Source organism: Pongo abelii, chromosome 16, assembly GCF_028885655.2.
Source record: "Pongo abelii isolate AG06213 chromosome 16, NHGRI_mPonAbe1-v2.0_pri, whole genome shotgun sequence".
NCBI lineage: Eukaryota > Metazoa > Chordata > Mammalia > Primates > Hominidae > Pongo > Pongo abelii.
Window position 1 is genome coordinate 40,369,457 of NC_072001.2, and position 22,526 is coordinate 40,391,982.

Sequence of the window (22,526 nt, forward strand, 5' to 3'; positions counted from 1 at the left end):
TGAGAAGGATACTTTTTAGATTTTCTTCTAGGATTTTTATAGTTTGAAGTCTACACTTAAATTTTTATTCTATCTTGAGTTAATATTTTATATGGTCGAAAGGTAAGAGTCCAGTTTCATTCTTCTGCATATGACTATCTCAGCACCATTTATTGAATAGGGAGTCTTTTTCTCATTGCTTATTTTTATCAGCTTTGTTGAAGATCCCATGGTTGTAGATGTGTTGCTTTATTTCGGGGTGTCTAATCTGTTTCTTTGGTCTAAGTATCTGGTTTTGTACCAGTACCATGCTGTTTTAGTTATCGCAGCCTTGTACTATAGTTTGAAGTTGGGTAATGTGATGCCTCCAGCTTTCTTCTTTTTGCTTAGGATTGCTTTGGCCATTCAGTATGTTTTTTTTGGTTCCATATGAATTTTAAAATAGTTTTATCTAATTCTGTAAAAAAATGACATTGGTAGTTTGTTGGGAATAGCATTAAATCTATGTGTAGTATGGTCATTTTAATGATATTGACTCTTCCAATCCATGAGCATGGAATATATTGCCGTTTATTTGTGTCATCTCTGATTTCTTTCAACAGTGTTTTGTAGTTCTCCTTGCAGAGATCTTTCACCTCCTTGGTTAGATGTATTCCTAGATATTTCATCTTTGGGTGGTTTTTATAAATGGGATTGTATTCTTGATTTGATCTCAGCTTGATTGTTACTGTTGTACAGAAATGCTACTGATTTTTGTACATTGATTTTGTATCCTGAAACTTTACTAAAGTCAGTTATTAGGTTGAGGAGCCTTTTGGCAGAGTCTTTAGGGTTTTCTATGTTACCTAGAAAATCATATCATCAGTATGAAGAGATTGTTTGTCTTCTTTTCCTATTTAGATACCTTTTATTTATTTCTCTTGCTAGGACTTCCAGCACTATGTTGAATAGAAGTGGTGAGAGTGAGTATCCTTGTCTTGTTGTGGTTCTGAATGGGAATGTTTACGGCTTTTGCGTCAGCTTGATGTTGGCTATGGGTTTGTCATAGATGCCTCCTATTATTTTGAGGTATGTTGCTTTAATACATGGTCTGTTGAGATTTTTGTCATGAAAGGATGTTAGATTTTATCAAAAGCTTTCTTGGCATCTATTAAAATGATCCTATGCTTTTGCTTTTAATTCTGTTTATGTGGTGAATCACCTTTATTGATTTGTGTACTCCAGATACAAAGCCTTGAATTTCAGATTTAAATCCTATTTGATCACAGTGAACTAGCTTTTTGATGTGTTTCTAGATTCAGTTTGCTGGTATTTTGTTGAGCATTTTGAGTTCTGTGTTTATGAGGAATATCGTCCTCAAGTTTTCTTTTGTGAGTGTGTCTCTGACAGATTTTGTTATTAGGCCAATGTTTATTTCATAGCGTGAGTTAGGGAGGACCCCTTTTTCCCTTTTTTATTTATTTTTTTATTTTTATTATTATTATTATACTTTAGGTTTTATGGTACATGTGCACAACGTGCAGGTAAGTTACATATGTATACATGTGCCATGCTGGTGCGCTGCACCCACTAACTCATCATCTAGCATTAGGTATATCTCCCAATGCTATCCCTCCCCCCTCCCCTCACCCCACAACAGTCCGCGAAGTGTGATGTCCCCCTTCCTGTGTCCATGTGTTCTCATTGTTCAATTCCCACCTATGAGTGAGAATATGCGGTGTTTGTTTTTTTGTTCTTGCAATAGTTTACTGAGAATGATGATTTCCAATTTCATCCATGTCCCTACAAAGGACATGAACTCATCATTTTTTATGGCTGCATAGTATTCCATGGTATATATGTGCCACATTTTCTTAATCCAGTCTATCATTGTTGGACATTTGGGTTGGTTCCAAGTCTTTGCTATTGTGAATAATGCCGCAATAAACATACGTGTGCATGTGTCTTTATAGCAGCATGATTTATAGTCCTTTGGGTATATACCCAGTAATGGGATGGCTGGATTGAATGGAATTTCTAGTTCTAGATCCCGGAGGAATCGCCACACTGACTTCCACAAGGGTTGAACTAGTTTACAGTCCCACCAAGAGTGTGAAAGTGTTCCTATTTCTCCACATCCTCTCCAGCACCTGTTGTTTCCTGACTTTTTAATGATTGCCATTCTAACTGGTGTGAGATGGTATCTCATTGTGGTTTTGATTAGCATTTCTCTGATGGCCAGTGATGGTGAGCATTTTTTCATCTGTTTTTTGGCTGCATAAATGTCTTCTTTTGAGAAGTGTCTGTTCATGTCCTTTGCCCACTTTTTGATGGGGTTGTTTGTTTTTTTCTTGTAAATTTGTTGGAGTTCATTGTAGATTCTGGATATTAGCCCTTTGTCAGATGAGTAGGTTGCGAAAATTTTCTCCCATTTTGTAGGTTGCCTGTTCACTCTGATGGTAGTTTCTTTTGCTGTGCAGAAGCTCTTTAGTTTAATTAGATCCCATTTGTCAATTTTGGCTTTTGTTGCCATTGCTTTTGGTGTTTTAGACATGAAGTCCTTGCCCATGCCTATGTCCTGAATGGTAATGCCTAGGTTTTCTTCTAGGGTTTTTATGGTTTTAGGTCTAACATTTAAGTCTTTAATCCATCTTGAATTGATTTTTGTATAAGGTGTAAGGAAGGGATCCAGTTTCAGCTTTCTACATATGGCTAGCCAGTTTTCCCAGCACCATTTATTAAATAGGGAATGGTTTTCCCATTTCTTGTTTTTGTCAGGTTTGTCAAAGATCAGATAGTTGTAGATATGTGGCATTATTTCTGACGGCTCTGTTCTGTTCCATTGATCTATATCTCTGTTTTGGTACCAGTACCATGCTGTTTTGGTTACTGTAGCCTTGTAGTATAGTTTGAAGTCAGGTAGTGTGATGCCTCCAGCTTTGTTCTTTTGGCTTAAGATTGACTTGGCGATGCAGGCTCTTATTTGGTTCCATACGAAGTTTAAAGTAGTTTTTTCCAATTCTGTGAAGAAAGTCATTGGTAGCTTGATGGGGATGGCATTGAATCTGTAAATTACCTTGGGAAGGATGGCCATTTTCACGATATTGATTCTTCCTACCCATGAGCAGGGAATGTTCTTCCATTTGTTTGTATCCTCTCTTATTTCCTTGAGCAGTGGTTTGTAGTTCTCCTTGAAGACGTCCTTCACATCCCTTGTAAGTTGGATTCCTAGGTATTTTATTCTCTTTGAAGCAATTATGAATGGGAGTTCACTCATGATTTGACTCTCTGTTTGTCTGTTATTGATGTATAAGAATGCTTGTGATTTTTGTATATTGATTTTGTATCCTGAGACTTTGCTGAAGTTGCTTATCAGCTTAAGGAGATTTTGGGCTGAGACAGTGGGGTATTCTAGATATACAATCATGTCATCTGCAAACAGGGACAATTTGACTTCCTCTTTTCCTAATTGAATACCCTTTATTTCCTTCTCCTGCCTAATTGCCCTGGCCAGAACTTCCAACACTATGTTGAATAGAAGTGGTGAGAGAGGGCATCCCTGTCTTGTGCCAGTTTTCAAAGGGAATGCTTCCAGTTTTTGCCCATTCAGTATGATATTGGCTGTGGGTTTGTCATACATAGCTCTTATTATTTTGAGATACGTCCCATCAATACCTAATTTATTGAGATTTTTTAGCATGAAGGGTTGTTGAATTTTGTCAAAGGCCTTTTCTGCATCTATTGAGATAATCATGTGGTTTTTGTCTTTGGTTCTGTTTATATGCTGGATTACATTTATTGATTTGCATATATTGAACCAGCCTTGCATCCCAAGGATGAAGCCCACTTGATCATGGTGGATAAGCTTTTTGATGTGCTGCTGGATTCTGTTTGCCAGTATTTTATTGAGGATTTTTGCATCAATGTTCATCAAGGATATTGGTCTAAAATTCTCTTTTTTGGTTGTGTCTCTGCCTGGCTTTGGTATCAGGATGATGCTGGCCTCATAAAATGAGTTACGGAGGATTCCCTCTTTTTCTATTGATTGGAATAGTTTCAGAAGGAATGGTACCATCTCCTCCTTGTACCTCTGGTAGAATTCGGCTGTGAACCCATCTGGTCCTGGACTTTTTTTGGTTGGTAAGCTATTGATTATTGCCACAATTTCAGCTCCTGTTATTGGTCTATTCAGAGATTCAACTTCTTCCTGGTTTAGTCTTGGGAGGGTGTATGTGTTGAGGAATTTATCCATTTCTTCTAGATTTTCTAGTTTATTTGCATAGAGGTGTTCGTAGTATTCTCTGATGGTAGTTTGTATTTCTGTGGGATCGGTGGTGATATCCCCTTTATCATTTATTGTTGCATCTATTTGATTCTTCTTTTTTTCTTTATTAATCTTCCTAGCAGTCTATCAATTTTGTTGATCCTTTCAAAAAACCAGCTCCTGGATTCATTAATTTTTTGAAGGGTTTTTTGGGGTCTCTATTTCCTTCAGTTCTGCTCTGATTTTAGTTATTTCTTGCCTTCTGCTAGCTTTTGAATGTGTTTGCTCTTGCTTTTCTAGTTCTTTTAATTGTGATGTTAGGGTGTCAATTTTGGATCTTTCCTGCTTTCTCTTGTGGGCATTTAGTGCTATAAATTTCCCTCTACACACTGCTTTGAATGCATCCCAGAGATTCTGGTATGTTGTGTCTTGGTTCTCGTTGGTTTCAAAGAACATCTTTATTTCTGCCTTCATTTCGTTATGTACCCAGTAGTCATTCAGGAGCAGGTTGTTCAGTTTCCATGTAGTTGAGCGGTTTTGAGTGAGATTCTTAATCCTGAGTTCTAGCTTGATTGCACTGTGATCTGAGAGATAGTTTGTTATAATTTCGGTTCTTTTACATTTATTGAGGAGAGCTTTACTTCCAAGTATGTGGTCAATTTTGGAATAGGTGTGGTGTGGTGCTGAAAAAAATGTATATTCTGTTGATTTGGGGTGGAGAGTTCTGTAGATGTCTATTAGGTCCGCTTGGTGCAGAGCTGAGTTCAATTCCTGGGTATCCTTGTTGACTTTCTGTCTCATTGATCTGTCTAATGTTGACAGTGGGGTGTTAAAGTCTCCCATTATTAATGTGTGGGAGTCTAAGTCTCTTTGTAGGGCACTCAGGACTTGCTTTATGAATCTGGGTGCTCCTGTATTGGGTGCATATATATTTAGGATAGTTAGCTCTTCTTGTTGAATTAATCCCTTTACCATTATGTAATGGCCCTCTTTGTCTCTTTTGATCTTTGTTGGTTTAAAGTGTGTTTTATCAGAGACTAGGATTGCAACCCCTGCCTTTTTTTGTTTTCCATTTGCTTGGTAGATCTTCCTCCATCCTTTTATTTTGAGCCTATGTGTGTCTCTGCACGTGAGATGGGTTTCCTGAATACAGCACACTGATGGGTCTTGACTCTTTATCCAATTTGCCAGTCTGTGTCTTTTAATTGGAGCATTTAGTCCATTTACATTTAAAGTTAATATTGTTATGTGTGAATTTGATCCTGTCATTATGATGTTAGCTGGTTATTTTGCTCGTTAGTTGATGCAGTCTCTTCCTAGTCTCGATGGTCTTTACGTTTTGGCATGATTTTGCAGTGGCTGGTACCGGTTGTGCCTTTCTATGTTTAGTGCTTCCTTCAGGAGCTCTTTTAGGGCAGGCCTGGTGGTGACAAAATCTCTCAGCATTTGCTTGTCTGTAAAGTATTTTATTTCTCCTTCACTTATGAAGCTTAGTTTGGCTGGATATGAAATTGTGGATTGAAAATTCTTTTCTTTAAGAATGTTGAATATTGGCCCCCACTCTCTTCTGGCTTGTAGGGTTTCTGCCGAGAGATCCGCTGTTAGTCTGATGGGCTTCCCTTTGATGGTAACCCGACCTTTCTCTCTGGCTGCCCTTAACATTTTTTCCTTCATTTCAACTTTGGTCAATCTGACAATTATGTGTCTTGGAGTTGCTCTTCTCAAGGAGTATCTTTGTGGCGTTCTCTGTATTTCCTGAATCTGAATGTTGGCCTGCCTTGCTAGATTGGGGAAGTTCTCCTGGATAATATCCTGCAGAGTGTTTTCCAACTTGTTTCCATTCTCCCTGTCACTTTCAGGTACACCAATCAGATGTAGATTTGGTCTTTTCACATAGTTCCACATTTCTTGGAGGCTTTGCTCATTTCTTTTTATTCTTTTTTCTCTAAACTTCCCTTCTAGCTTCATTTCATTCATTTCATCTTCCAGGGCTGACACCCTTTCTTCCATTTGATTGCATCGGCTCCTGAGGCTTCTGCATTCTTCATGTAGTTCTCGAGCCTTTGTTTTCAGCTCCATCAGCTCCTTTAAGCACTTCTCTGTATTGGTTATTCTAGTTATACATTCTTCTAAATTTTTTTCAAAGTTTTCAACTTCTTTGCCTTTGGTTTGACTATCCTCCCGTACCTCGGAGTAATTTGATCGTCTGAAGCCTTCTTCTCTCAGCTCGTCAAAGTCATTCTCCATCCAGCTTTGTTCCGTTGCTGGTGAGGAACTGCGTTCCTTTGGAGGAGGAGAGGTACTCTGCTTTTTAGAGTTTCCAGTTTTTCTGCTCTGTTTTTTCCCCATCTTTGTGGTTTTATCTACTTTTGGTCTTTGATGATGGTGAGGTACAGATGGGTTTTTGGTGTGGATGTCCTTTCTGTTAGTTTTCCTTCTAACAGACAGGACCCTCAGCTGCAGGTCTGTTGGAGTACCTGGCCAGCCGTGTGAGGTGTCAGTCTGCCCCTGCTGGGGGGTGCCTCCCAGTTAGGCTGCTGGGGGGTCAGGGGTCAGGGACCCACTTGAGGAGGCAGTCTGCCCTTTCTCAGATCTCCAGCTGTGTGCTGGGAGAACCACTGCTCTCCTCAAAGCTGTCAGACAGGGACATTTAAGTCTGCAGAGGTTACTGCTGTCTTTTTGTTTGTCTGTGCCCTGCCCCCAGAGGTGGAGCCTACAGAGGCAGGCAGGCCTCCTTGAGCTGTGGTGGGCTCCACCCAGTTCAAGCTTCCCGGCTGCTTTGTTTACCTAAGCGAGCCTGGGCAATGGCGGGCGCCCCTCCCCCAGCCTCACTGCCGACTTGCTGTTTGATCTCAGACTACTGTGCTAGCAATCAGCGAGACTCCGTGGGCGTAGGACCCTCTGAGCCAGGTGCGGGCTATAATCTCCTGGGGCACCGTTTCCTAAGCCCGTCGGAAAAGCACAGTATTCGGGTGGGAGTGGTCCGATTTTCCAGGTGCCGTCTGTCACCCCTGGAAAGGGAACTCCCTGACCCCTTGTGCTTCCCGAGTGAGGCAATGCCTCACCCCTGCTTCAGCTGGCGCACGGTGCACTCACCCACTGACCTGCGCCCACTGTCTGGCACTTCCTAGTGAGATGAACACGGTACTTCAGATGGAAATGCAGAAATCACCCGTCTTCTGCGTTGCTCACGCTGGGAGCTGTAGACCAGAGCTGTTCCTATTCGGCCATCTTGGCTCCTCCTCCCCTTTTTCCTTGATTTTTCTGAAACAGTTTCAGTAAGATTGGTACCATTCTTTGTACCTTTGTACATTTGGTAGAATTCAGCTCTAAATTCATCTGGTCCAGAGGTTTTTTTTTGGTTGGTAGGTTTTTTGTTTTTTTGTTTTTTTTTTTAAATAACTGGTTCAATTTCAGAACTTGTTATTGTTCTTTTCAGGTTTTCATTTTCTTCCTGATTCAGTCATAGGAGGTTATATGTTTCTAGGAATGTATCCATTTCCTCTATATTTTCTAATTTGTGTGCACGAAGTTTTTAATAGTATTCTGTGAGGATCTTTTGTATTTCTGTGGGATCAGTTGTAATGTCATCTTCATCATTTTTTATTGTATTTGTGTCTTCTCTTTTTCTTTTGTTAATGCATCTAGAGATCTATACATATTGTCTATTCTTTCCAAGAACCAATCGTTGGCTTTGTTGATCCTATGTATGAATTTTTTCATCTCAGTTTCATTCAGTTCATTTCTAATTTAGTCATCTCATTTCTTCTGCTAGTATTGGTGTTTGTTTCTTTTTCTTCTTTTTTTAAAAGTTCCCCAGTTTCCTTTGTTGGGATCAATCCTGTTTTTAGGGGAATTAAAGCTCCAGTTCAATTTTCAAGGAATTAGTTTCAAGCCAGCTTACTGGTTGATGCCACTCTGACCTTAACCTGTGGTTTTATTAAAATTTTGCCTTCTCACTAATATCTCATTTGGCTGAGTCTCTATCTTATCTTTCTGAGTCTCTGTCTAGATAGTATATGTAGTAGTCCAGTCTTCCAGCCCTGGTACTCTGCTTTCCTCACATTTATTTTTGCATGGAATAGAGTGCTGTCCTCAGCCTAAGCCATGGGACTATAGTCCTCTCATGTTGTATTTTTAGTCCAGAGTCAATTCAAATATTATTGCTTCTGATAATCCTTCCCTTGACTTCCCCAGCCAAACATGGGCATTCCCATGGAAACTTGTATTTCCTACCCCACCAAATCAGCTGCAGCCCTGCTCCAAGGGTTGGTTCCTCTTTTGCCTCTTGGAGATGGGTGGCCAAGCATCCACTAGCTAATGAAGCCCTTCTACAGAGATACCGCCTAAATATTCTGTGTGTAGTAGCCATGCTCTGCCCCCAGGAATTCAAGGGGCAACTTCAGGTTTAACTGTGGTTAGGGAATATCTATAAACTGCATTGTGACTGTAATGTTTAATAGGTTTACTTCCTCAGTACTGTTAGGAAGTCAGTGAGCACAGTCATGAAGCACTGTCTGGACCTCTGGACTGTCTGGATTCTACTAGCTCCAAAACTTATCAGTTTAGATAAGTAACATTATCATTACAAGCTTCATTTCCTTCATCTAAAAATTGATAATAATTGTACTTGATTCATATGATTACTGAAAAGTTAAAATGGATAAAGTGTGTACAGTGTTTAGCAGAGACCTTGACACAAAAGAATCAATACTGTTTTTCATCATCACTGTTATTTTTACTCTAATTAATTTGGGTCTCTATAAGTAGAGAACCTATGCATTTTTGTCTTTGTACCCTTAAGCCATGTCTCAACTCCGAGAATCTCCAAATTTCAACACTGTGAGCCTCTAATTCCGAGATTAGTATAGCGTCTTTATTTTTTCGAGTGGGTCCTCCCCAAACGTTTTTGAGAATCCGGAGAGTCAAATGTGTTATGTGTTTGTCCCCAACCAGTTATAGTTCCTAAGAAAAGATGACTGTCCCCTGAGAGACTCTGGCAAGGGGAGGGTGGTTGCAAGTCTGCATGGAGAGGAGGCAGGTGTTTCATGCAGGATTTAAGGCCCTCGCTTACAGCCCCACAGACCACTGCTCCACACTCACAGTACTGTGTTGGCCTCAGGCTGTTTCTGTACTTTTTCTGTTTTCTGACATCCTCTGGACAACATTTGTCAGAACTGGCAACCTCCCCTGAGTCTCTGCTACTCATCACTTCCTCAGAATTTTAGAGAAAACACTTCTCTTAAGCTCAGCTCTTTCAGGGGAGTATTCTAGAGCAGAATGGTTTAGACTTGCCAAAACCTTTCCTTCCCAAATGACATATGTATGATAGAGGCTGAGAAAAGGGGAGGGTAGGTGATAAGAGCCTCAAACCCCAGGCTCAGTCTGGCTAACCTTTCAGACTTCTCCCATTTCTGTGGTAAATTTATTACAGGGGACACATCATCTCCATTTGTGTTCCTGGTTAGGGTTATCACCTGCACACCTTCTTGCCTCTAGTCTACTGGACAATTGTCTTTGTATGAATGGCTGTAGGGGAATGTTATGAAACTCAATTCCTAATATGGTTCAAGATACTTCTCATGCACCTCCTAGGGTCCATTCAATCAGTGAAGGTAGCTGTTTTCCAAATGTTCCATGTCAGTAAGTATGTTATTGGCTCAGAACAAAATGAGCCCCTTTGAGGTGAAGAAAACTTAATAAACAATACAAGTGGGACCACTATCCTCAGCTTACATGTTAGTGGAAAAGATAGACAATAAAATAGTTTAAAAAGTGATTATAGGCTGTGATAAGTATCACGCAGAAAACAAACAGGGTGTTATAAAGCAAATGTCAACCAAAAAAAAAGGTGGAAGAAGCAACATTTGAGCTAAGACTCTAAAAATGGAAATGAACAATCCAGATGAAGAGTGGTGGAAGAATATTACTGATGGAGGGGACAGTAAATGCAAGTACTCTGAGGAGGAAAATAAATGAGAAAAGTCCCAGGAAGAGGTTATTGCAGCAGTATGGGAAGAAGATGAAGGTGGCTTGAGCTTGGGTGATGGCAGTACAGTTGGAGAAAAGTAATAGATTCAAGATAATTCTGAAGATAGAACCTATAGGATACGATGAATTAAATGTAGAGGAAGACGAAAAATGAAGAGGAAGAGTGAAAGATGAATCACAAGTGTCATGGTCAACAATTATGCCATTGGCCAAGATGGAGAAGATTGGGAAAGAGACAGAATTGTGGAGGGGGAATCGGGAGCTCCATTTTGCTGGTAGTCCATTTCACAGGCCAGTAGACATTCCTCTTACTTTACTATATTCTTTCAGACATCTGTGGAACTGATCAACTGGTAAACTTTTAGAGTCTTGGCTGCCTTTCTGTCTTAATTTCTATGAAAACATGTCTCAATTTTACCCTTGCATTTGAATGTCTGCTTGCCTGTAGAATCCTAGGATAAAGCTACTTTCCCTAATCACTGCCTCCAAGATATTGCTCCATCATCTTCTTGCTTCTCTAGGGTTGCTTTAGGGAAGACTGATATTAATCTAAATCTTGTTCCAGTATTAATAATCTGCTTTTGTATCCCTTTAGTAATGTTTATAATTTTTCTCTTTATCTTCAGTTTCTGAAATTTTATACCAGCATATTATAAATAGAGACTGTTTTTAGATTTAAATTATGTTTGGCTTGTGTGTACTTTTAGTGTAAATACTGATGAACCTTTTTTTTAATTTCTGGGGGCTTCTTATCTTTAGTCGTTTAAATATTGCCTTTCATTTTTTATTTTCTCTAAACCTGAAGTTACTACAAAATTAACGCTAGAATTTTTGTGTATATCCTCCACATCATAGCTTTTCTAAGGGGCTCTCTGGGAGAATCCATTGCGTTTTCTTTAACTATCAATTGTATTTTTCATTTCTGAGATTCTGAATTGGCTCTTTTGCACAAAACATGTTCCTTTTTCATGAGTATTCTATTTTCCTTTATTTTTCTCAATACAGGTATCAGTTATATTCATTTTAACATTTTTTCTCTTTGCTTTATTATTTTTGTTTGTTCCAGTGTAAGCAATTCATTTATTGATTCTATTGTCTTGCCTTTAGGCTCTTGGTTTTCCTCAGTGCTTGGAGAGCCTTGATTGTGTGTCCATCCTTGAAATGGTGATTTCTTGTTAAATAGTATTTATATGGGCCTAAGGCCTGCTAAGGGGAGAGATAGGAGAGCCTGCTGAGAAGCTATGTTGGCTATTTCTCAGCGAGCTCTGAGGAAGAGTGGTACATACTTTCTGGTGCTATACCTGGGTAGCTCATCCTCTGGGCATGTATGCTATTTCTCCCAGCCTTTGCTAGCCATCTGGATGTGGCACTGTCTTCTGACCCAAGCTCACACACCCCTGCCACTACTTGGAGACAAAAGTCTCTGCCATAGCAGCTTGGTTCATGTTATAACAGTGCTGATTCACTTGGCTGCTTTTGCTTTCTAGCCTTCTGATGATTCCTCCTAGGCTACCTCCTAATTTCAGTATCCAACAACTCCAATCCTACTGCTTCAATCTTATTGCTTGCCATCCTCCAGAATTTTTAAGAGTTTTCTTATTTATCTATTTATTTATTTTTTGAGACAGGGCTTCACTTTGTTGCCCAGGCTGGAGTGCAGTGGTTCCATCATGGCTCACTGCAGCCTCAACTTCCTGAGCTCAAGTGATCCTTGCACCTCAGCCTTCCACATAACTGAGACCACAGATGCATGTATTTTTTGTAGAGACAGAGTTTTACCATGTTGCCCAGATTGGTCTGTAGCTCCTGTGCTGAAGCCATCTGCCAACCTTGGCCTCCCAAAGTGCTGAGATTATAGGTTTGAGCCACCATACCCGGTCTTCTAAAAATTTTCTGCTGGTATATTCCCTTTTCTAACTTTTAGTTTCTATGCATAATTTATTTATTTGTTTAATTGCTAATATATGTCATTCTTACAGACTTTATGTAGAGAGGGACAACTTAGCTCATGCTCAGCCCACTATATTGAAGAAGGGATTTATCTGTTAGACATGCAAATAAAGATATTTGTAGGCACATGTAGGTACAAATATGAGGATGGGAGAATGGAATACTGGACTGGAGTTTTTGACACTTACATGAGAGAGCCGGCATCCTAGAAAGTGTATTAAAAGCTGTGTGTTCAATAATGTGGTATGTATTGATACATTTTGACAAGTGAAATCATAATATAAACATAAGAGTTCTTGAATTAGGGCTACTTAGAAGTGACAGTGTCCTACTAAATAATTTTAATAAGCTTATGTGTTAGAATTATGAAACTTTTACCCTGCCTTTTGGCTACTGTTTGAAGACTAAGTATCTGAAATACTGTTCTATATGTGGCACAATGACAACGATGTACGTTGAAGAGAAGAGAGGTTCATTTTTTTTTTAGAATCAATAAACAATTAACCCTATCACAATAGTAATAGTACTGTGATTCAGCCATTTCTCCTACAAACCATTAGTGATTTCTATGCTAAACATTTCAGAAAGAAACTGTCTGAGAAAGAAAACAGACATTTGCCTGCACTACATTTGGGGAAAGGGTGTTGGGTTCTTCCGTGACTTTAAATACTGAGGTTATTCTTGCTCCAGGCAACCTGAACTTCCCTTTCCCACGAGCTTTACACATGCTCCATCTCACTTTTATTTGGTTTACCTATTCAAAAAACCGCTTACCATGGCAACCCTTGTCTGCATGACAGGCAGTTATAATTTGCTTGGAAAAACTGCGACAAAGTGTCATTTTTCATAAACCCTTTACACCAAAATGTTTTCTTTCTCAGGGATTTCCAGTGACTGATTGTGGTCTCATGGCTCTGGCCAAAAGATCATTTACAAAGAAAAACATTATTAAGGAGACCCATACACTTGGTCAATATTACTGAGAGGTGGTGTTGGGATTGTTATGGCCTCTGAAAATAGGAAAATAATTGACTCTCTGACTATCTCTTTGGTACCATGGAAGCAGCATTCAAATAACGCTTACCTGAACCAAGTAATTCTACATTTTTTAAAAATGTGCTTTGGATTGAAATGCTGTGAGGTATGAGCAAACAGACAGATAGCCAAAAATAAATGCAACCCAGTTAAAATCCCACTCTGGGCCCCTGGGTATGTATTCCATTCAGAAAAATTCAAAAATAGTTCCAAAAACCCTGCTATGGCATTGTGTGGTTTGAGCTAACAATAGCAGTCAAAAGATTTAGTGTGATCATGAACAATTATTCGCATGAATACATTCACAGATTCACTGAATTGCCTGCCAAAAGGCAGTGAATGTCGGGCAAGACTGCCGTATTTTAAATTCAAATATTGATATTTCTATGATTTTTATTTGTATGACATAAACATGTTTGGATCAATATGCTACTTGTCACTAGATTTGTAATTCAAGCACCCCGAAAGCAGTAACAATTGAACTTTCCCAAACAATTGTTCACTATTCCCCAAATCAGATTATTAATCTACACTTGGCATCCAGTGAGTGCAAAATGTATTATGCAAATGAGTGCAGTGCTCCAGGCCCAAAGCATGAATGGAATTAGTTTTAAGCTCAAGAGGAATCTGGCCATGAGCAAATGATGGGGGGATATATGACCCGGAGGATTAATCATTCTTATGGTTTATGATAGATGCTTCTTCCAGATGCCCACCTTCAGCTTCAAACGTGAGTATAAAAGAGTGGAGAAAAGATCCCTTAAAGAGATCTTGAAAAAGCAAGCTTTTGATACTTTTACACTTTTATAATTTCATAATATTTGAGATTTTCTTTGTTCTTATTTGTTTTTAAGCTCAAGCCATCATTTTGGTATTTTAAAAACATTAAATATAGATGAATAATTATTAGTATATTAACACATAATGTAATAGTTTTGTTACTTGTATAGTATTTTGGCAAAACTTTAAAATGAATCAGCTGCAAATAATGAGCCACTTTCCCAAACATAGACTATCTAGGCAAAAATATCCCGTAAACATACTTTATGAAAACTTTGCATCACCCTGTGTTCCAGAGCAAGATCTGACTGAGAATGGGTTTGAGAACCAGCAAGTTCTTATCACTCTGTTATATCTATGGGGATATATTCTGATAATGACAAAAAATCTTTGTCTTGACTACTGTAAATAGTACAATATACTATATACAATTTAGTATATAGTATCCAAAAGCTTTTAAGTCTAAAGGTCAAGAATAACATTTTCACTGTTTACAAGTTAGATCTGATTCACAGCCTGTATCAGTCCATTTTCACACTGCTATAAAGGTTTTCCCTGAGACTGGGTAATTTATTTAAAAAAGAGATTTAATTGAGTCAGTTATGCATGGCTGGGAGGCCTCAGGACACTTACAATCATGGCAGAAGGGGAAGCAGGCACATCTTAACATGGTAGCAGGCCAGAGAGAGAGCTTGTGAAGGAGGAACTATCAAACACTTACAAAACCATCAGATCTCCTGAGAACTCACTCACTATCACAAGAACAGCATGGGGGAACCACCTCCATGATGCAATCACCTCTCACTGGTTCTGCCTGCAACATGTGGGAATTACGTGGATTACAATTTGAGATGAGATTTGGGTGGGAACACAGCGACAAATTATATTACAACCCAAGAGCAAAAATGAATCTCAGTGGATTAAAAAAAATTGGTCAATAGCACTGAAGTAAGTAAATACTGCAGATAAAGAAGGTATATATTTCTAGCCATTGTAACTACAAATACAAAAAAAAAAGACAGTATATGAATGTCCAGGATGAGATATTCTTATATAAAAAGGGGCTAGGCACAGTGGCTCATGCCTGTAATCCCAGCACTTTGGGAGGCTCAGGCAAGAGGATCACTTGAGGCCAGGAGTTTGAGACCAGCCTGGGCAATGTGGTAAGACCTTGTTTTTACAAAAAATAAAAAAGATAGCCATGCATGATGTCACACACCTGTAGTCCTAGCTACTTGAGAGGCTGAAGTGGGAGGATTGCTTGAGCCCAGGAGTTCGAGGCTGCAGTGAGCTAGAATCGTGTCACTGCACTCTAGCCTCCAGCCTGGGTGACAGAGTAAGATATTGTCTCTTAAAAAAAAAAAGCGAGAGAGAAATAGATGAAGTATTGTGGAAAACAAAACAGAATAACACTAGTTGCCACAGCTGGACACAAGCCCAAAGGAAAAAGTATGGGCTGGTAAGAACAGGGGGCAGACTTTGACTATTAGACTCAGGATAAACTGAATCAAAAAAATACCATATGTTTAAAGAATCGCTATGGCAATTGAAACTTGTTTGAGGCAGGTCGGGACCCAAGAATGTAGTTAAAATTAATAAAAGAAATAAGATAGTAAATAAAGCTACAATGGATAAATTAAAAAATTACAGAACTGGATTCCATTGTGTGGAGGAGATTGATCAACATTGTTAATTGGGCTAAGTGTCTTCAGGTGCTAGGATGTTAGAGCAGGTAATAAAAGTGGAAGTTGTTACTTTACCAAGTTGTCTCAAACTGGATTATTCTTGTGTGGAGTGTTGAAAGGTGGAGTCAAAACATAACAGCATTCTAACTCACGAGGTGCCTTTCTTCCAGAATTCTCAATGTAAGCTGTGCTGCCACTATCCTTACCCTATAGCGTGTGTATCCATCCACTCCTTCATTTAGCTAGGACTTTAAGAATTTTTCATTGAATGCCAACTATTCTTAGTTTTAACCAGATGATCATGTGATACTGCCTTTCTATAGTAAGAAAGAAGTATATACTGGTCATTTCATATCGTTTGATCTGTGTATGGCAAACAGTTTGCTAGGCCATTATAAGAAGATAAAACCAGTCCTTGCCTTTTCAGACTTTATAGTATAGCAAAAAAGGAGGCAGAAATAAGTATTACAACTTGCGGCACATATTATGAAGGAAATGAAAGGATTCTGCAAAAGATAATAAACAAGGATCTAACAATGAACAGGTGGTGAGGAAACAATTTTCTGGAAGATGAGCTTTATGATAAGACTTGAATGAAGAGAAGGCTTGGCCACATTAGAAGCAAGAGGAAATATTTCAGGTATAAAGAAATGCACATATGAGGTAACTGAGGTGGGAAAGAGCCTGGGGTCTTTGCGCAGCTGAGAGGACGTCAGTGTGATTGGCATGTAAAAAGAGAGCAGGGAAGGTATGCTGGAAGGCTGGAACAGTGGGCAGGAAAGGGCCACTTGGCCTTTGCAAGAAGTTTAGATTTTGTTGAAAAATAATAAGAAATGAGTGAGGAGTTTTAATTTGAGAGGAAAAATAATCTCATTCTCTTCATAAAGAATATTACATTGGCTGCATTGTGAAGCCTAAATTGCCAGGAGAAACCAGAAAATATACCAGGGAAGAGACTGTTGGAGACTAGGTGGAGATGAAGAAGATATAGATGAATGGGTGGTGCAGATGGAGAGAAGGGGTGCTTAGGAAACAAAAATTATGAGAAAATGACTCAGTAATTTTGGCACTAAATATATAATGCCCAAAGGTATGCACCTATACAATAGTAGACATGCATAAGAATGATTATAGCAGCATTAATTACAAAAGGAACATATGGAAACAACGGAGGTGCCCATCATCAAAAGAGCTGATGAATAAACTGTGGCATAGTCACTCACATAGTGAAAAGTTAGACAATAGCAAAAACAAAAATCTATATCAACACAAATATGCTTAAATTTTAGCAATATAATGTTAATTTTTTAAAAAAGTAAGTCCAACTCCTAGCTACATGAAACCACTTTAAAAATAAAATTAAAATAACTAAAATAATGAGATATGCTATTTTGGAATACTGTACATGCAGAGGCAAAAAAACTGTTTTTAAAAAGGAAAGCAAGAAAATGATAGACATGGCATCCAAGATGATAGTTTAGCTCAGGTTGAGTGAGACAGGCTTATGGAATGAGAGAGAAAAGCATTAGATGGAGGTTATTTTCTGGTCTTCAGTTTTATTTTGAGTTCACAGATGTTTGTTTTGGGTTCACAGGTGCTTATTAGATTACCACAAACTTGAAAACTAACTACAGCTATATTTCAGGTATATTGTGTGTTCAGTTCCAGACCACTGCAATAAAGTGAATATCACAATAAGTCACACAAATTTTCTGATTTCTCAGTGCATATGGAAGTTAGACAATAGCAAAAACAATCTATATCAACACAAATATGCTTAAATTTTAGCAATATTATATTAATTTTTAAAAAGTAATCTATTTTATACAGCAAATAGTAATCTATTTTATACAGTAATCTATTTTAATAGAAATTTAATTTTAAGTAATAATAATTTTAAGACATATTAGCATTATGTCTAAGAAACAATGTACATATCTTAATTTAAAAATACTTTATTGCTAAAACTTGCTAACCAGCATCTGAGCCTTCGGCAAGTCATTATCTTTTTTCTTGTGGAGGGTCTTGACTCAATGTTTATGGCTGCTGACTGGTGAGGGTGGTGGTTGCTGCAGATTAGGGTGGCTGTGGCAATTTCTTAAAATAAGACAACAATGAAGTTTGCCACAGAGATTGACTTTTTCTTTTCGTAAAAGATTTCTCTGTGGCATGTAATATTGTTCGATAGCATTTTATCCATAGTAGAACTTTTTTCCAAAATTGGAATTAATCCTCCCTAACCCTGCCACGACTTTATCAACTAAGTTTATGCAGTATTTTAAATCCTTTGTTGCCATTTTAACAAAGTTCACAGCATCTTCACCAGCCATAGATTCCATCTCCTTGTTTGTTTGTTTCTTTGTTTGTTTTTTGAGATAGAGTTTTGCTCTTGTTGCTCAGGCTGGAGTACCGTGGTGCAATCTCAGTTCACTGCAGCCTCCACCTCCCAGGTTCAAGTGATTCTCCTGCCTCAGCCTCCCAAGTAGCTGGAATTACAGGTGTGTGTCACCATGCCTGGCTAATTTTGTATTTTTAGTAGAGATGGGGCTTCACCATGTTGGCCAGGCTGGTCTCGAACTCCTGACCTCAAGTATTCAGCCCCCCTCGGCCTCCCAAAGTGCTGGAATTACAGGTGTGAGCCACCGCACCCAGCCTAGGTTCCATCTCAAGAAACCACTTTCTTCACCATTGATAAAAATCAACTTATCTGATAAAATTTTATCATTTAACAGATTAGAGCAATTCAATCACATCTTCAGGCTCCACTTTTAATTCTAGCTCTCTTGTTATTTACACCACATTTGAAATTACTTCCTTCACTGAAGTCTTGAACCCCTCAAAGTCATCCACAAGGGTTGGAATCAACTTCTTCCAAATTCTTGTTTGGTATTGATATTTTAACCTCATCCCATGAATCACAAATGTTCTTAACAGCTTCTAAAATGGTAAAAATTTATTTAGAGGATTTTCAAATTACTTTGCCAAGATCTATCAGAGGAATTCCTATTTACAGCAGCTACAGACTTATAAAACATATTTTTAAAATAATAAGACCTGAAAGTCAAAATTACTCCTTGATCCCTTGGCTGCAAAATTGATATTTTGATAGCAGGCATAAAAACATTCATCTCCTTGTACATCTCCACCAGAGCTCTTGGGTGACTATGCATATTGTAAATAAGCAATAATATTTTGAAAGTAATTTTTTTTCTGAGCAGTAGGCCTCAACAGTGGGCTTAAAATATTCAATAAACCATGCTCTAAACAGATGTGCTCTCATCTAGGCTTTCTTGTTCTATTTATAGAGAAGGAGCAGAGTAGGTTTAGCATAATTCTTAAGGGCCCTAGGATTTTCACAATGAGGAACAAGCATTGACTTCAACTTAAAATCACCAGCTGCATTAATCCCTACCAAGAAAGTCAGCCTGTCTTTTGAAGCTTTGATGCCAAGCATTGACTTTCTACTCTCTAGCTATGAAAATCTTAGCTGGCATCTTCTTTCAATAGAAAGCTGTTTCTTCTACAGTGAAAAATCTGTTGTTTTAATGCCACCACCTTAATCAGTTATTTTAAGTAGATTTTCTGGATAGCTTGCTGCAGCTTCTACATCAGCACTTGCTGCTTAACCTTGCCCTTTTATGTTGTGGAGATGGCATCTTTTCTTAAACCTCATGGCCTAACTTTTGCTAGTTTCGGACTTTTCTTCTGCAGCTTCCTCACCTCTCTCAACCTTCACAGAATTGAACAGATTTAAGGTCTTGCTCTGGATCAGGCTTTGACATAAGGGAAAGTTTTGGCTGGTTTGATCTTCTATCCAGACCACTGAAACGTTCTCCATTATCAGCAATAAGACTGTTTTGCTTTTTTATCGTTCATGTGTACACTGAAGTAGCACTATTAATTTATTTCAAAAACTTTTCCTTTGTATTTGCAACTTGGCTAACTAGCACCAGAGGCTTAGCTTTCAGCATATCTTGGCTTTTGACATATCTTCCTCACTAAGCTTAATCGTTTATAGCTTTTGATTTAAAGTGAGAGATGTGTGACTCTTCCTTTCACTTGAACACTTAAAGGCAACCAAGGGTGATATATTGGCCTAATTTCAATACTGTTGTGTTTTAGGGTATAGGGAGGCCCAAGGAGAGGGAGAAAGGAGGAAACAACAGGTGGTGGAACAGTCAGAACGCACATATTTATGATGAGGTTCACCCTCTTAGATGAGTGTGGTTCGTGGCATCCCTAAACAATGCCAACAGTAACATCGAAGATCACAGATAATAGATCACCAAAAACAAATATAATAATCATGAAAAAGTATGGAATATTGTGCGACTTACCAACATATGACCATGGGACATGAAGAAGGCACACTCTGTTAGAAAAATGGAACCAATAGACTTACCGTATGCAGGATGCTGTGAGGGTGCTGGATTCTAGTCCTACCCACCAGCTTCCTCACTAAGGGGTTGCCATAACCCCTCAATTTGTAAAAAATCAGTATTTGTGAGGTATAATAAAGTGAAGTGCAATAAAATGAAGTGTGCTTATAAATAAAAATAAACCATGCATGGACAAATGATAAGAGACTGTCATGATTAAGCCAATTCAGTGTACCTGAGATTCCAAAAAGGTGCCACGGTGTGTTGACGGATTAGATGTGGGGATCCCTCCATGCATTTCTAAGGCAAGAAGATGACAAGAATCAAGGGATGGATGCAATTTCTAGCCTGAGATGTTGGGTGGATGACAATACCATTGATTGACACAGGCAGATTGGGAAAGGAGCAAGCATGGGGAAGGGATACAGCGACAAGAATTCCATGGTGGACATGTTACAGATGAAATAACTCTAAGGTATTCACATGGTGAAGGCCAGAAGATACTTCTTTATGATTCTAAAGCTCAGAGAAGAAATTTGGATTATATATTTAAGTTAGTAACCTTTAGCTTTGCAATAGTTTACTGTGGCTGCTGTAACAAATTACAATAGATTTAGAACCACAGTACAGACATTACTCTCTGTACTGGAGACCAGAAGCTTGAAATCAAGGAAGAATTAAGGTGTCAATAAGGCCATGCTCCCTCTGGAGCCTCTGCTACAGAATCTGCTCCTTGCCTCTTCCAGTTTCCTGGGGCTACAGTATTCCTTAGCTTGTGGCTGCATGACTCCAATCTCTGCCTCTGTGCTCATATCACATTCTCTCCTTCTGTATGCCCTAAATCTTCCTCTGCTTTCCTTTCATAAGGATATGTGGGATTGCATTTAGGCCCCACATGGAGAATCCAGTATAATTGCACCATCTCAAGTTTCTTAATTAAGTCATAGCTGAAACTTCCCTTTTTGCCATATAAGGTATCATTCACAGATTCCATGGATTAGGATAGAGATACCTTTTGGAGGGGCCATTATTCAGTCCACCACAAACATGTAAAGACAGTTTAATATGCTGAAGGTCTTAAGAAGAGGGTAAGGAGAGAATAGAGGAAAAAGATTCAGAAAAAACTGTGGGAAATGCCATTGTTTAGATAATAAGTTGGGTTGAGACAGCAGAACCTGTAAAGGAGATTAAGAAAATGCTTTAGAGAGGCAGGAGGAAAACTAGACAAAGGTGGCATTATGAAATGCTAGAGAGATGAGTTTTCAAAAGAGTAAATAACCATGTGGAATATCGCTGAGAGGTGGAATATGACAGGGACAGAAAGGTGTCCAGAGGATTTAGCATCATGGCCGGAAGCCATTTTTGTTGCATGACGGAAACAGAGCCACCGTGAATTAGGATGATAAGAGAATAAATATGAGGAAGTAGAGAAATCAAGAGGAGTAATTTGCTGTGAAGAGGAGCAGAGAAATGGTATGGAAGATGGACTAGACAAGGGGTTCTGTGGAAGTCTGTATTATCTTTAGGATGAAAAGGCCAGAGTAGGTTGCAAGGTACCAAGGGTGGTCTATTAGAGAGGAAGATATTGCCAATTCAGCTGAGAGGGGGCTAGGCGAAGCTGGTGGGTAGGACTCAAATCCAGCACCCTCACAGAGAAACTTTTCTTGCAATAAAGAGAAACTTTTGCTTAATTATATTAGGAGAAGAAAGGCATAAATGTTCACAGAGTTGGTGGGAAATGAGAAAGTGCTACTCTACTATTTCCCTCCCTCCCTTTTTTTTTTTTTTTTTTTTAGGAAAAAAAAGGCAATAATAAAACTAATTGGGAAAGAAAAGCTGATGTAGAACATTTAAAGAGAGGAAAAATTATGAAATCATCATCTCAGAAAGCAGGAGATGAAGTTTATTATACAAGAATTGCAGAATTCCTGGACCATGTTGAGAACCCATGTGAAATTTGAGATAAATTTGTAAAGTAAAACCGATCCACTGTGTTGAGTCTTTTTTTTCTTTCTTTCTTTTTTTTTTTTTTTTTTCACATAGAAGCCTCAAGAAATGGGTTTGAACTTATTCAAGCCTGGAAATTCAGGGCACAATTGCATATCTTGTAAGCTTTGGCTTTGTCTCTACCCTGGATTCAAATTTTGATTCCTTTACTTATTAGCTATGAGCCTTAAGAGTTACTTAACAAGTTAGTGTCTCAGTGTCCTCAACTATTAAGTGGAAACTACACTGCTGTCTATCTTATCAGGTTGATAGGATTAAATTATTTATAATATAAAGCACTTGAAACACTACCAAATATAACAATTGCTCAATTATCATTAGCTAATAATTCTATAATATGAAGCATACAATGTACATATACTTTACAAGCTATGATGTTTTCTATGCATCAAGAGCAAAATGCTACTTGGGTTTGGAAAACTGTAAACCATAATTATATGTAATAACTTTATTGGATTAAAAAATATAGTTTTAGGA

At 38.5% G+C, this 22,526-nt stretch overlaps 1 pseudogene; it reads left to right on the top strand.

The window, feature by feature from the left end:
- The window catches only part of LOC100449450 (small ribosomal subunit protein uS19-like), a 40,048-nt pseudogene extending 18,021 nt beyond the window's left edge, over positions 1 to 22,027 (top strand).
- Positions 22,028 to 22,526: the final 499 nt, after the last annotated feature.